Raw genomic sequence first — 15,026 nt, 5'->3', positions numbered from 1 at the left:
TACCTTATGAGTGGGGTCCACCAGATAAATAAGAAGTGCCCCGAAAACAGTTAAAGGTTTAGAGGAAGTTACGCAGCACAAGGGTCAAGGCTGTCAGCACGCTGCAGCAGAGGTTGCCTGGCCTCTGTTATGTGTAGTTAGAAATGCATCTGAGGCTGAGATGGTGACCAAGCAGAACCTTGTCTGTATAAAAGAGTAATTGTGCTGGGTGTGGTGACGCACACCTTTAATCCTAGCACTCAGGGAGGCAGAGGCAGGTGGATCTCTGTACATTCAAGGCCAACCTGGTCTACAAAATGAGTTTCAGGATAACCAGGGCTACACAGAGAAACCCTGTCTTAGAAGACAAAACAAAAAGCAATTGCAACAGGAAAAGGATATGCCGCTGACATCTCTGTGATAGCCTGGGATTTGTCCAGTCAATTAGATAAACAAGAGGATAAGGTGGGGGTGCTTGCAGCCTCCTAAGGCTTAGGGGCTGATAGGAAAAGAGAAGGCAACAAGTTAGATCTGTGCTCCAAAGCCCTTCCTGGGACCCATGGAAGACCTTGGAATTCATGGGAAGATTCAGAGCGTGAAGAGGATGAGAGTGTGGTAGAAGCAATAGAAAATACCCTGCAGGTCCAATCTTTAGTAGTAAGCAAGGGAGACTCTGTAATCCAGTGTGCAGATGGGAGCATTAACCACTGGACCATGGTCCAATGCAAGAAATTAGTGTGATCAGAAAGTACTTAGCACTTGAACTGCTGGAATTAGAGAAGAATTTTGAAAAAAAAAAAAGAAAGAAAGAAAGAGCCTGTCGCAGTATGGCTTGTGAAGCCATGGGACTTACTTGGGTGTGGATGAGATCAGTCTGACTACCATGGAAAGAGAGAAAACCAAGTAATGTACCTTCCATCCCTCCATTAGGCAAAGCTGCATAACATGAGACAATATGAGGGAACTCAGTTCCTAATGGACTGACTTATCAGAGTCATTAGGAACACTTGGTGATCCGTATCTAAAGTCCCCAGAAGTATCTGGAAATAGGGGACCATAGAAGATGGACAGACACTACTAAGGGTACTAGGAATAAGGAAAGCTGTGTTTGAACCCCAGTTTCCTGGGCCAGACAGAACTATGTTCATGGAGGAGTTAAAGAAAAGATTGATCCTGCAGGAACCTCCAGGCTGGGAGGGAGCTTTAGCAGCTTTGCTGAGTCCTTTGGTGGGACAAGATCAATATAAAGCAGGAAAGGCTTTGGCAGACATAAGTGCCTTAGCCCAGCATGCAAAGAGTGTCTGCAAAGTGAGAGAGCAGCCTACAGGAGATAAGAAAAAGGCAAAACAAAGGAAGAGGTCTGTCTGAGGTCCTCAAAGACAAACATGGCAAGACTTGTGTTGACCTGGAGGTCCTAAGGGGGGAAATGAATAGAAAGTCCAATTGTGTGTTAAGGGGCCTCTAGAAGGCTTTGTTCTCAGAAACTCAGAAACATGATAGAGCAAAATAGTAAAGATGATCAAGGCTGACTCGGGGCTGGGCAATTATACCCCAGACTAAGGAGGGCACATTCATCTCTGGCAAAAGGTTAGAACGGGGGTGGAGATGGTTTGTCTAGCCAGGAACTCTCCCAACAGCTAGGTATGATAGATAGAGAAGCAATGGCTATATCTACAGCTACTGTGCCAACCCAGGGCCACTCTAACCCAGGACACCAGCAGGTGCAGCAGGAGACAGCATGCCCACATTCACCTCTGGTCATAAGTAAGTCTGAGCAGATTACTTCAGGCCCACTGAGTTTATCAGGTGTGGAGAAATGTCGGGAGGCTCCATGAAGGGCTCCAGGATATGGAAATACAATGGCTCAGAGAGAATGAATGAGGATTATGCAGAGTTACTTAAGTTAGCACCTGCTATCCGTGTTTTGTACCCAACCTTGATCTGTGTAGAAAGCAATTGATCGGAAGGGATAGAGCCCTTCAATGATGTATTAATCCTTGCTGATGTTCAACATTAGTATCTTAGTTGAGAACCTTTGGGATCACCTGACACGGCTGAGAACAGATGACAACAGACATCTAGTGCTTTACGAACACTGTATCTGTAACCCACTATTTGTCACAGGAGGATGGTTCAGAAGGTGACCTTGTCCTGCTCATCTTCTAGAGAAGGTTTTGTTACACAGATGATGGAATGCTAACCTCTGGATGCTTTGCAGATTTGTGAAGCCATTGGAAAGACAACCAAGTGTGATGGCACTTCTATCTACCTTCCTGGGGCAGGGTTAATTGAAATTTTAAAAAATGCAAAACATTCAAAATGTCCAAATGTTCACAAGGACACTCCCAGGGGCCATAAGGTTATTAAATGAAAACCCTAGTGCCAGTGGTGGGCTACCTCCCCATGGGTTATTGGCTAGAGAAGCCATTGAGGCCCCACAAGCCACGAAGTCTATTGCTAGTGATACTGGTTGTGTGATAAAACCAGATGGTGAGATCCTATTGCTGAAGACCGTGCTTTGACTGTAGGACATGGAGAAATTAAGCTGGGACAGAACTGCTGGCTGGCTTCCACAGTGCCAGAGGGGGCCCTGCAGGCTGTGGGTGGTGAACTGAGTGCTACAGTACTGACATGCCAGCAGGATGTGCCAACTTGTACACTAATGGCTTGGCTGTCATTGGTAAGACCATGGGTAAGCCTTCTGACTGGAGTTAAGGCCTGATGCACAAGAAGGAGTTCACATATGGTATAGTAAACCAGGATGAAAACCTGTGGCTGGGCGGGGGGTGGGGGGGCGGTTAGCTCTCAATAAGGAAGCAACTGCTTTTGGTTTACTAGACAGATGTGATGTGATGTGCCTGTCAAACTGCTTACAGCGTGCTCATACTTAACCATTGCTGTCAGCCTCAACACATAACCACTGGTGAAACCCTGAAGAACAAGTGACCATTGTGGTGGTATGATGCCCTAGTTCTTAGTCATTGGTCTATATCTACAGTCACCTCACCCAAGGATCAGGGATCATTATGAGAGAAGGTGCAAAAAGAATGAAGGAGCAAGATGAAGGGGTGGAGTGTTGTGCAGCAGTTTCCTCCAACAGTGAAACATTCCATCCTGCAGGGACACTCCTTAAACCAGAAGGCAAATAACTCAAAACAGCTTCAGAAAGTCCCTGAAACTTAGCAGATTCATTAGGTCCTTCCCTCCCACAAGTAAACAATAAACACTGCTGAGAGTCACTCTCAGAGAAGCCAGGCTGCAAAGACCAACAGACCAGATCAGCTGTCTGGAAGAAGCAGGAACCATCCAAGTTGCCTAGGAGAGGTTCAGAGCAACTGAGTCACTTGGAAAAGGACACTCTCCAACCTGTTGAGCTGCCTGCAGGCTGTGCAGTGTGCTCCAGGTACCCAGATCTTGTGAGCTGTCACCCATGCTGTGGTGCACTTTAGTGATACAGCTGTCTATGAGTCATTTCTGCTCCTGTAAGTAACCTCTCACTCATATTCCTATAAGTAACTCCAGTAAAACTCATTTGTTTACCAAGATGGCCTTTGATGATATCCATACTTTGGTCCTTCCTGTGATCCCTATCTGTGGTGAGTAGATGTGTGTTATATCTTTCCAGAAAAAGTCTCATCACACAACATCACCCTCTCTTCTGTAAAGGTGCCTGAGCCTTGAAGGAATGGATGTGACATGATGGCCCATTTAGTGATGCGAACTCTACATCTGCTATTCTCTGAAACGGCCAGTTGTGTGTCTGTTAATCAGCATCTACCTCAACTAGAAGCTTCTCTAGATGAGGGTCAAGGGTACTCTGATCTATGGGTATAACTGAAGGGACACTAGCCCACTCAAGCACATGGCTCTGGCAGGCTTTGCCCTTCTCCCCCACTCCCACTTCCTTGCCAAAATCCATTACATTTCATCCCTAAAGCTAGCCACCACGATTTATTCCCTTATTTGGCCACTTCCTCCTCCTGAGGCTGACTACCAAAGTCCAGCAATCACAAGCCCCCATTTGGCTCACCTAATTAACACACCCAATTAAAATTAAACACCTCATCCTAACACAGGGTTTCCCCTTTACCTTTACAAACCACCATTTTCCTATGTGCCATGTCTGTCTCCCCTCTTTTCAGAGGCTGTCCTTTGTCTGTCCAGGACGAATACCCCTTCCCCCTTCTCCTCACCCCCTTCCCCTTCTCCCTGTCCCCAATCTCCTTTACCATGGCATTCTAGCCCATTCTAGCACAGACCTCCCTTCTCCTCTTAAAGATTACACAGGCAAGGTCATTTGCTACTGTTTTCTGCCTGAGTCAGAAAGCATCCACTTTAACATTTCTTTCCTGCTTAATAAAGAATCTCTCTGTGAAAACAGGTGTTTGGGTGTGGTTTGTGCCTAATCCAGGGTCTAGGAGGAAGCCCTCACTGTTGAGAGGGGGTCCCCTTTAGTAATGCTAAGTCATTAGGTGCTTTTTTAAATACTGTGTCAATTTACTAGACTAATAGTATTGGGTTCCCTCCTGGGGCTTGTTACCTGTCTAGCCACAGGTTCTCAGCCATTTTTAAAGTGCTAGGTATGGGTTTCATCTCAGATCCAATCATAAAGTGCTTGGTTACTCCCATAACATTAATTTAAAAAAAGAATCTTAAATTTTATTTGAAAACACACACACACACACACACACACACACACACACACACACACACACACACATTCTAGTCCAAACAATCTTGAACAAAGACCTGATGGAGCTATCATTATCACTGATTGCAAGTTATTAAAAGTAATTACTGAAATAAAAACAGACACATTTATCAATAGAACAGAACTGAGAACCCAGATATAAGCCTACATTTCTACAGCCACCTGAGTTTTGGCAAAGAATCCAGAAATGCTTGTGAGAGGAAAGACAGCCCACCTCCAAAAAAATGGTGCTGCTCAAGCTATGTAGCCACAAAGGTAGGAGAATGAAACTCCATCCTTATCTCCCAATGTGTTCAAACTCAAGTCCAGATGGATCAAGGACCTTGACATAAGATCTGATACCCTGAATCTGATAAAGGAGAAAGTAGGGCACACATTTGAACTTACAGACCCAGGAAAAGATGATCTCAACAGGATTCTGACAGCACAGCACAATAGCAAATGGAAGCACATGAGACTAAGAGCTTCTGTGCAGAAGGGCACCACCATTTGAGAGAAGAGGCAGCCTGCAGAATGGAAGATTTCTTTACCAGCTATGCATCTGCCAGAGGGCTACTCTCTAGAATATACAAAGAAATTTTAAAAAATTAAACATCAGTCCCATCTTAAAATGGGGCATGGTTTTAAACAGCTCTCAAAATATGAAATACAAACAACTGAGAAGTCTTTATTAATGTTCCACTGATCCTTAACAATATTGTCAAAAGTATACATTTGAGGAAGGACAGGCTTTTCAATCATTGCTGCTGGGAAACCAGACAGCCTACGAAGATTGAAGGTGACCCCTGTCTCTCATCCTGCACAAAAATCAACTCAAAATAGTTCAAAGACTCAATGTAAGACATGAAACATTGAAACTACTAGAAAAAAAGTCCACAGAAACACTGCAAGACATTGGCAAAGGAAACCATTCTCTGGATAACCCCAGGAAAGCACAGGAGACAAAAGAGAAGGAGACCAATGGGATTACATCGAGCAGAAAGCCTCTCCCAGCAAGTGCAGAGATGGCTTACAGCACAGGAGAAAATATTCAGCATGCATTCATCTGATCAAAAGTCAATATTGAAAGTAGATGAAGAATTCAAAACTGTATTAATAAAAATAAGCAATACAATTAAAAGTTGGCAAATGATCTCAACAGACCCTATCTCAAAAAAAAAATACGAACATCTAATAATTATATGAAAAAAGGCTCAATAGCATAAGCCATTAAGTAAATACAAATCAAACTGTAATGACATCACCTCTCACTCTAGTTGGACTTGCTTTTATCAAACTAAATTCAAAAATGCACCACGAGGACACACAAAAAGAGAAACTCATATTTCTATTCTCGGGAATAGAAGAACCACTGCAGAGAACACCAGAAAGACACCTTTTAAAAAGAAAGAACAAAACTACCATATCATCCTTGATAGCCCACCTCTGTGACTGTATCTAAAGGATATTAAATTAGCATATGAAAGTGATTTCTAGGAGTCCAAGACCCCACCAAACACTATGGGCCATTGCTATTGTAAATAGTTGCTCACCAAAACTTGATGGTGAGACCTTATTGTTGAAGACAGCACATGCTTTGGTCATAAGGCATGGAGGAACCAAGCTGCTACTGACCTGGAAGCTAGCTCCCTGCTGGCTAGCTTTCATAGTGCTGGAAGGTGCTGTGCATGTTGCTGGGGGAGAAAAAAATAATTTACGGTCTTGACCCAATTGTGAACGCTGTGAGCTACAGAAAGGAGCAGCAATGCCTATGGGTACAATATAGACAGGAATGTTATGGGGGTAACCAACCACTTTCTCATTGGATATACGACTATGGGCTGGAACTCACACATGGAACTGGAAACTTAAGGACCTATGATTGAGAATGTCATGGACCCTGGGGAAAACCTACTACTATTTTCATGTTAAATGGACAGACTAGTGAACTGTCTTCTTTTTGTGTGTGTGAACTGTCTTCTAAATGCTTATCTTTATACCCACAGATAAGTGCAGCCCTCAGTTCTCATCGATTGTGCAGTGAATATTAATTCACACAAAGATGCACAACTGGTTAAAATGCAGAGAACAAATGACTATATAGGAGTGCTCAGACCTAAATGGGACACCTACATTACATACATCCCTCGACCAAGACTCAGGATATTCCAGAATAAAGGGGCAGATTGTAAGAGCCAGGAGGTAGGGAAGACTGCTGTTAAACAATGTATTCTGGACATGGCAGGGCTGTTGCACTCATGAATTCACAGCAGCTGTGTTTGCCTGCATGAGATCTGCACAAGATCAAGCCAGTTAACATTCCAGCATGGATCAGGGAGGGACTCACAAGACCCTGCCCTCAGTTTAGGAGCAAGTAGCAGTTGATAGGTCCTGTAAGGAAAATCATTTCCTTCACTAGTGTGGTCCTGGTAGATTGTCCTTGCTCTACTGGATGCCATACACCCATCTGTGCACATAAGGACAACACTAAATGGACTCAGTGGATTATTTACCCAAAAAAATGGGGACATGAATTTGGAAAGGGAATATGTTGGGAGAGCTGGGAAGAGTTGGAGGTAGGGAGTGGTGCCTGGATAGGAGTAACATACTGCATATAGGTATGAAATTCTCAAAATACAAATTACATATAAACAACTTCTACATGCCTATTTTATTGTGGTACTGCTCACAATGGCCAAAATTACCTCAGTACCTACTGATAGGTAAATGGATAAAAATATGTTATACACACACAATGGAGCATTATTCAGCCATAAATTAGAATTGATTTCTTCTACTTGCAGCAAAACTGATGGAAGTAAACCTGGCATAATGAGATGAGTAGCACACATTCTCACTTGTATGGAGGCTAAAGAGCAAAATAGTGATCACTAGAATTGGGCCTGGATGAAAGAAGTACAGCTAGATGTGGTTAATACATACCATATGCTTGCATGGCTTATCATACTAAGTCCCATAAACATACATGATTAATGTGTTGATTAAAAACTAAACTATTAGTTAACTATATAAAATTATGCAAATTCCTCAAAATGTAGAACTATTTGAATTATATATGATTGAAAAAAGTTCCAAAATTGCTAAGAATTGATCAACTTAGTTTCAGAAAATTCAACCACAAGGAAAAGAATAAGAAATAAAAATACAGCAAGGCATACTGTTACCAAACTTTCTGAAAGTCCATAATTATGAAAATACATATAGATTAGAGTACCCCTCAACCCTCATCAGAGATGCCCCTCCTTTTAGTAGATGGCAGCTAACACAGAGACCCCCCAACTGCTCAATGTACAAAAGGCTGTGGAATGTTCAGCCTTAAACGGGACATTCAATCACATCCCTGCCCCAAGACTCAGGGATCTGTGTGACAGAGGGGACAGAAAGATTGTGAGAGACAGAGGTGGCAAGGAATAGTGTTTCCCAGATACAGTGAAACAGATTCATAGAGGAACACACAGCAATTGTGGCAGCATATACAATCCCTGCTCACACCCAGTCAGACAAAATTTCAGTATAGAGGCAGGAAAGTGGGCACAAAGTCTCACCAGTAGCTGAGGAGCTATGGACATTTGATAGCTACTGGGAGAGGAAGAATCAGTTTTCTGTAATAATGTGACCTGTAGTAGAATGACTACATGTCAAGGCAGGTCCCACTCCCAAGACTCCCCTGGCAACACAAATTGGACTCGATAGGGAAAGAAGAGGAAAAAGCAATCTCAAAGTTGGGTGGGAAGGAGCAGGAGGGTGGAGATGTGCTAATGGTGAGGGGAAGGGGGGGTTAACATGTTCAAAACACACTGTATGGAATTCGCAAAGAATCAATGAAAATATTGCTTTAAAAAAAAAACCCTCAAAGGTATTCAGAGAAGAAAAAAGACATGATATATAGGCAGAGCAACTTCCTCAAGTGCCCACGTTCTAAACTTTATAAACAGGTTATATGAGCGAAAGTAATGAAGGGAGAAGATGGATTTAAGTTTGCAAGTCAGTTGACCGTGAGATATGGAGATATCTGATTATCTGAGTTGGCTCAATATAATCATAAGAATGGGAGAGGGTGGGCAGCAGAAAAAAAAAAAAACCCAGAGTGAGAGCAGTATGAGCACTCAGTCTCAGAATCAAATGCTCCAGGAGCTGAAAAATGCAAGGGAATGTTCCCACTCGGTCTTCAGAAAGAAATTTACTCTGTCCATATTTTGATTTTTAACCTGATGCGGTCTATTTCAGATGTATATACACCATAATGTTGTGCTGTTTTGGAAATAGTAATTACATGAGTAAATATAAAGCTTTTATATTATTTAAAAACTCATAAAATACCAGTGTATAAATAAAAGTAATAATGTATTCTATGATTTTTAACACTTTATAGCAAAATTTATGATGGTAGGTCAAAGGTCATAAAAGGAGAAATTAAGTACACTATTGTGAGTCTCTTGTGAGTAGTTTATCACTTACAATAGACAAATTAAGGATACATACTATAAACTCCAAACTAAGTAGCCGCTAACACAGCAAAATGGTTGTGGTAAATTAGTCACAAAATCAAATAGAGTTGTAAATATATTCAATTAATGCAAAAGAAGGCAGAAAAAGGAATTGAAAATAAAGAACTAAATCCCTTAGTAATTGTCTTTAATCCATCAATTAAAAGGCAGAGGTTGTCAGATTGAGTAAAAAAAAGATGCAACTCTATGCTTACAAGGAACTCACTCCAAAAATGTAAAGATGTAAATGGACTGAAATTTAAATAAAAGTGCACGGTTTTTAACTGTTTTAAAATGAAACAATATGTTGCAGAATAAAAGTTATCACTAGTGTGAAAGAAATTTATTTCACAATGGTAAGGTATCCTTTCACTCAGTAGAATTAGTAACCATATAAGCTTATGTGCCATAGAAAATGCAAATCAAATTGGATAGAATTGTAATAAACAAATAATTTATATCTGTTTAATATATAATGAAATAATATAACAAAAAATAAATAAACGTATTACAATCACAGCTGTTGGTAGAGATTTCAATACTCCTATCACAATAATTGATACAAATAGATACACATAAAGACAATGGTATAGTGAACTTCAATAACTGTTGTTTAATTTTACCTACTTTAAACCCATTGAAATCTATACATTAGAGAATGTGCTATTTTCAAGTGATCTTTTAAAGCAGTATAAATAAAGATAATACCATATTATAGAGGGTTAAAAGGTTTAAGAAATTAAAAAGCACTGAAATGTGACAGTAATTCTTAATGGTCAACTTCCTTGGATTGAGTGATGCCTAGAAAGAATGCTCTCATCTCTCTAGTATCAAGTTAAATATCAGTAATTACGATTTCTGCAAAACCATAAAAGTCTAGAGCATTAATATCATACTTTAAAGTAAGACATGTCCCTGAGAAACCAAAAGGTAAACTGAATACATCCTAAACTCCATTGCTTCTCTGTCTTTTGGCTATAATCAAGCGTAGAAGTATCTGGAACTTAATAAAAATAAAAAGTTTCAACACATCTTGGTGTGCTGAATATCCCATTTTTATAGGGTTAATGCAAGTACTAGAGAAGAAGAGAAACCAGTGACACTCATTTCCTCCAGCAGTAACAGAAAGAAACAGTACCCAAATCCACTGACTCAGAGGACCCTAATACATATCATTGAAGGAAAAAATGAGATAGAAAATATGAAATAAAAAAGATTGGAAAAACATAAGCTAGCACTTTGAAATCAAGCAATAATCAGGTAGCTGGATGGAACAAAAAAGAAATGACAGAAATATTTGGTATTAGGGACTAGATAAAGCACATCGCTACGGATTCATGAGATATTAAAAGGCTAATAAGAAAATATTATGAATAAATTTATGCCAATAAATTTGACAACTTAGATGAAATATGTCATTAAAAATCTTTCCACAAAAGAAACTCCAGGTCCAGATGGCTTCCCCAGTTAATTAAACTAAATATTTTTGAAAAATTAATGGCAATTCTATACACATTCTTCCATAAAATTGAAGAGGAGAAATTACTTTCCAAGTCATTTAATGAAGTTATCATTTAGTTCATGCTAAAATTATACAAATATTACTAAAAGTAAAGTACCAAAAATAGTCCTCATAAACATAGGTGAAAACTCTGAGATAAATTTTAGCAAATCAAATTCAACCATATATAAAAATGATAATGTATCATGGCCAGATGGAATATTTTAGGTTTGAAATAACAAAATCAATCACTGAAGGAGGGTAAGAGAAGATTGTAGATTCAGAATCATCAGAAATCTGTCTTCCCAGACTACTGTCAGAGCCTGTGTAGTGTAGTTATTTGGAAATGTTAGAGTTTATTGAAGGAATGCATCTTCCAGAGACAGGCTTGCATAGTGTCTTAGTTAGGTTTCTATTGCTTTAATGAAACACTACGATCATAAACAACTTGGGGAAAAAAGGATAAACATTCATTGTATACTTTCAGGTTACAGTCCATCACTGAGGAAAGCCAGGGCAGGAACTCAAGGCAGGAATCTGAAGGTAGGAATGGAAGCAGAGACTGCAGAAGATGGTGCTTACTGACATACTATCTGCTTTCTTATACCATCCAGGACCACCTTCCTAGTGGTGGCACCACTTGCCTGTGAAATGGACTCAACCATATCAAACAATCATAAAAATGCCCCCACAGGCCAGTCTGATAGGAACATTGTCTCAATTAATGTTCCTCTTCCCAAATGACTCTAGTCTTTGTCAAGTAGACATAAAAACTAGGCAGCACAGATGGAAAGTTACAATGTGGTGGTTTGAAAGAAAATGGCCCCCAAAGGGAGTGGAACTATTAGTTGGTGTGGCCTTGTTGGAGTAGGTGTGGCCTTGTTGGAGAAAGTGCACCACTGTGGGAGTGGGCTTTGAGGTCTCCTATGCTCAAGCTACTTCCCAGTGAGACAGATCACTTCCTGTTGCCTTTGAGTTAACATGTAGCATCTCCTTCTCCAGCACCATGCCTGCCTATACACTGTCATGTTCCCTGCCGTGAGATAATAGACAAAACCTCAGAAACTAAGCCACTATCTCAAATGTGTTCTTTGTAAGAGTTGCTGTGGTCATGGTGTCTCTTCACAGCAACAGAAACTCAAAATAAGACATAAAATGAGTTTCAGTCAATTTCACTTTTTAGCAGGAAAGATGATAGGGCTCATTCAAAGGAGACACAAATAAGCCAACAGAAACTATCCCTGAGAAAGAGAAGATAGAGACTTTATTAGGGAAAAAAAAAACCCTTTCAAACAACTAGTCTTTTGTTATCGTTGTTGTTTTCAAGACAGGGTTTCTCTGTGTAGTTTTGGTGCCTGTCCTGGATCTCGCTCTGTAAGCCAGGATGGCCTCGACCTCACAGAGATTCACCTGCCTCTGCCTCCCGAGTGCTGGGATTAAAGGTGTACACCACCACCACCCAGCAACAACTAGTCTTTTAAAAGACTCAAAAAAGTAAAGGAATGTGTGAAAAAAATCAGAAAATGACATATGGACACACTGGAAACATCAATAAATCAACTCCAATGTTGAAAAATATCATCCCTGAAATGAGATATCCAGTGGAGGGATTTCCCAGGAAGATGAAGGTGGGTAGGGAAAAGGATGAACTACCTAAAGACAGGAAGGTGGAAACTGCTGGTCAGAAAAAGACTAAGAAATGAGATAGCAGAAAGTGAATGAGCCCATAAGACATCATAGATCACCAACACACCGATTCTAGAATCTCCAGAAAAAGTGAGTGAGTGAGTGAGTGAATGAGAGGGGGGGGGAGAGGGGGGAAAGAGGGGGAGGGGGGAGGGACGGGGGGAGGGACGGAGGGAGGGGAGAAGTTGCAGCCATCATTGCTGGAATCCTCTGGATTTCTTTTACTACATAAATTTAAAAAATCAAAAACCTGGTTTTAGAAACTGGACCGTGAAGCTTTGTGCTCCCTCTTTCCAGCCAGCGCCGAGCGATGGGCATCTCTCGAGACAACTGGCACAAGCGCTGTAAGACAGGGGTAAGAGAAAGCCCTACCACAAGAAGCGGAAGTATGAGCTGGGACGGTCTGCTGCCAACACGAAGGTTGGCCCTCGACGTATACACACAGTTCGAGTCCGAGGAGGCAACAAGAAGTACCGTGCCCTAAGATTGGATGTGGGGAACTTTTCCTGGGGCTCGGAGTGTTGTACTCGGAAAACAAGGATCATTGATGTCTACAATGCATCCAATAACGAGCTGGTCTGCACCAAGACCCTGGTGAAGAACTGCATCGTGCTTATTACAGCACACCATACGGAGAGTGGTGTGAGTCTCACTATGCGCTGCCCCTGGGCCGCAAGAAGGGGGCCAAGCTGACTCCTGAAGAGGAAGAAATATTAAACAAAAAAACGATCAAAGAAAATCCAAAAGAAATATGATGGAAGGAAAAAGAACGCTAAAATCAGCAGTCTTCTGGAGGAGCAGTTCCAGCACGGCAGGCTTCTTGCCTGTATTGCCTCAAGCCCAGGCCAGTGTGGCAGAGCAGAGGGCTATGCACTGGAAGGCGGGGAGCTGGAGTTCTATCTGAGGAAGATCAAAGCCCGGAAAGGCAAATATATAAAAAAAAAAAAATCAAAAACCTTAACACATACCAAATGGGATGAACACAAGCCATATGATAATAAAAGTATGGAAAGCCAAAGACAGAGTGTTCATGTGACTTACAAGGGATTCTTAATAGAACTATCAGATTTTTGTCATCAGAACTTTGAAAGTCAAAAACAATGAGCATATGAAGGTAACAGGTTTTTTAAAAATGTTAACCAAAAAGTTTACAAAATTATCTGTCAAGAATGAAGGTGATCATGCAGGCTGATTCCATCTCCTCACTACTGTAAAAAGAGCAGCAATAACCCCAGTGTGCATTTATCTCTGTGGTAAGATGTGGGGCTCTCCAGATGTGTACCTTGGAGGGGAATATCTGGGTTATAGGGTAGTGCTGACCTTTAAGAACCTCTAAACTGACTCCCATGGTGGCTGTACTAGTTTGTGCTCCTCCCAGAGCGGGTAAGGGCTCCTCCTCCCCACGTCCTCCGTAACTCCTGTTGTCACATTTCTTGATGATAGATAACCATTCTAACTAGAGTGGGGTCACATCTGGATGGAGCTAACCAGGAAAGGAAACTTTAAAAAATAAAAAATAGAGGGAGACTGGGTTATATACCTTTGAGCAAACAGTGGGTTTGTGAAGACATAAGAATGTATGTTAAAGAAAAAAAAAAAACAACAACACTCAGGCCAGGGAAGCAGGTAGGCCAAAACAGAAAGTCCCCTTGGCACATAATAAAAAATTAAACATACAGTACAAAGAAAGAATATTAAAAGCTGCAAGGGAAAGAGCAAGTGACATATAGAGGCAGTCCTATTAGAATTATACCTGACTTCTCATGTGATTCCAAAAGCCAGAAGGTCCTGGACAGATGTGCTGTAGACTCTAAGGGACCACAGATGGCAGCCCAGACTATACCTTCCCCCAAAAAAACACAAGAAGTAAATAATCCTAGACCAGCAAAACCAAAAGAGAAGCATGTGTGAATGTGTGTGAACACACACACACACACCACCACCACCACCACCACCAACAACAACAACAAAATAATGGGAAACAATAACTGATTGTTATCTCTCAAGATCAGTGGTCTCAATTCACCCAATAAAAAGACACAGACTAACAGAATACATGCAAAAACAGGACCCATCCTTCTGCTGCATCTAAAAAACATAGCTTAACATCTAACAAAAATAGATATAACCTTAGGATAAAAGGATGGAAAAAATATTCCAAGCAAATGGACCTAAGAAGCAAGCTGGTGTAGCCATTTTAATATATGACAAAATAGACTTCATATAAAAATTAATTCGAAGAGATAGGGAAGGTCACTACATACTCAAAAGAAAAATCCACAAAGAGAACATTGCATCTTAACATTTACCAAACACAAAGCCACCCAAATTTGCAAAAGAAACATTATTACAGCTTAAATCACATATTAACTCTCATACACTGATAATGGGAGACTATAATACCCCACTCCTCTCACACACTGATAGTGGGAGACTACAATACCCCACTCTTGCCAATAGACAGGTCATCCAGACTAAACCTAAAGAGAAATGCTGGAGCTAACTAATGTTATAGAGCAAATGGACCTAACAGCTATTTACAGAATGTTTCACCCAACAAAAGCACATACCTTCTTCTCAGCACCTCAGGGAACTTTCTCCAAATTGACCATCTACTCACATACAAAGCAAGTCTCAAAAGAAACAAAAAAACTTGAAATAA

At 40.9% G+C, this 15,026-nt stretch overlaps 1 pseudogene; it reads left to right on the top strand.

The window, feature by feature from the left end:
* Positions 1-12,554: 12,554 nt before the first annotated feature.
* LOC102924762 (small ribosomal subunit protein eS8 pseudogene) lies at positions 12,555-13,468 on the top strand (annotated as a pseudogene).
* Positions 13,469-15,026: the final 1,558 nt, after the last annotated feature.

The sequence above is a fragment of the Peromyscus maniculatus genome, chromosome 11, assembly GCF_049852395.1.
Source record: "Peromyscus maniculatus bairdii isolate BWxNUB_F1_BW_parent chromosome 11, HU_Pman_BW_mat_3.1, whole genome shotgun sequence".
In the NCBI taxonomy this organism is placed as follows: domain Eukaryota; kingdom Metazoa; phylum Chordata; class Mammalia; order Rodentia; family Cricetidae; genus Peromyscus; species Peromyscus maniculatus.
This window is presented reverse-complemented; position numbering and strand designations above follow the sequence as displayed.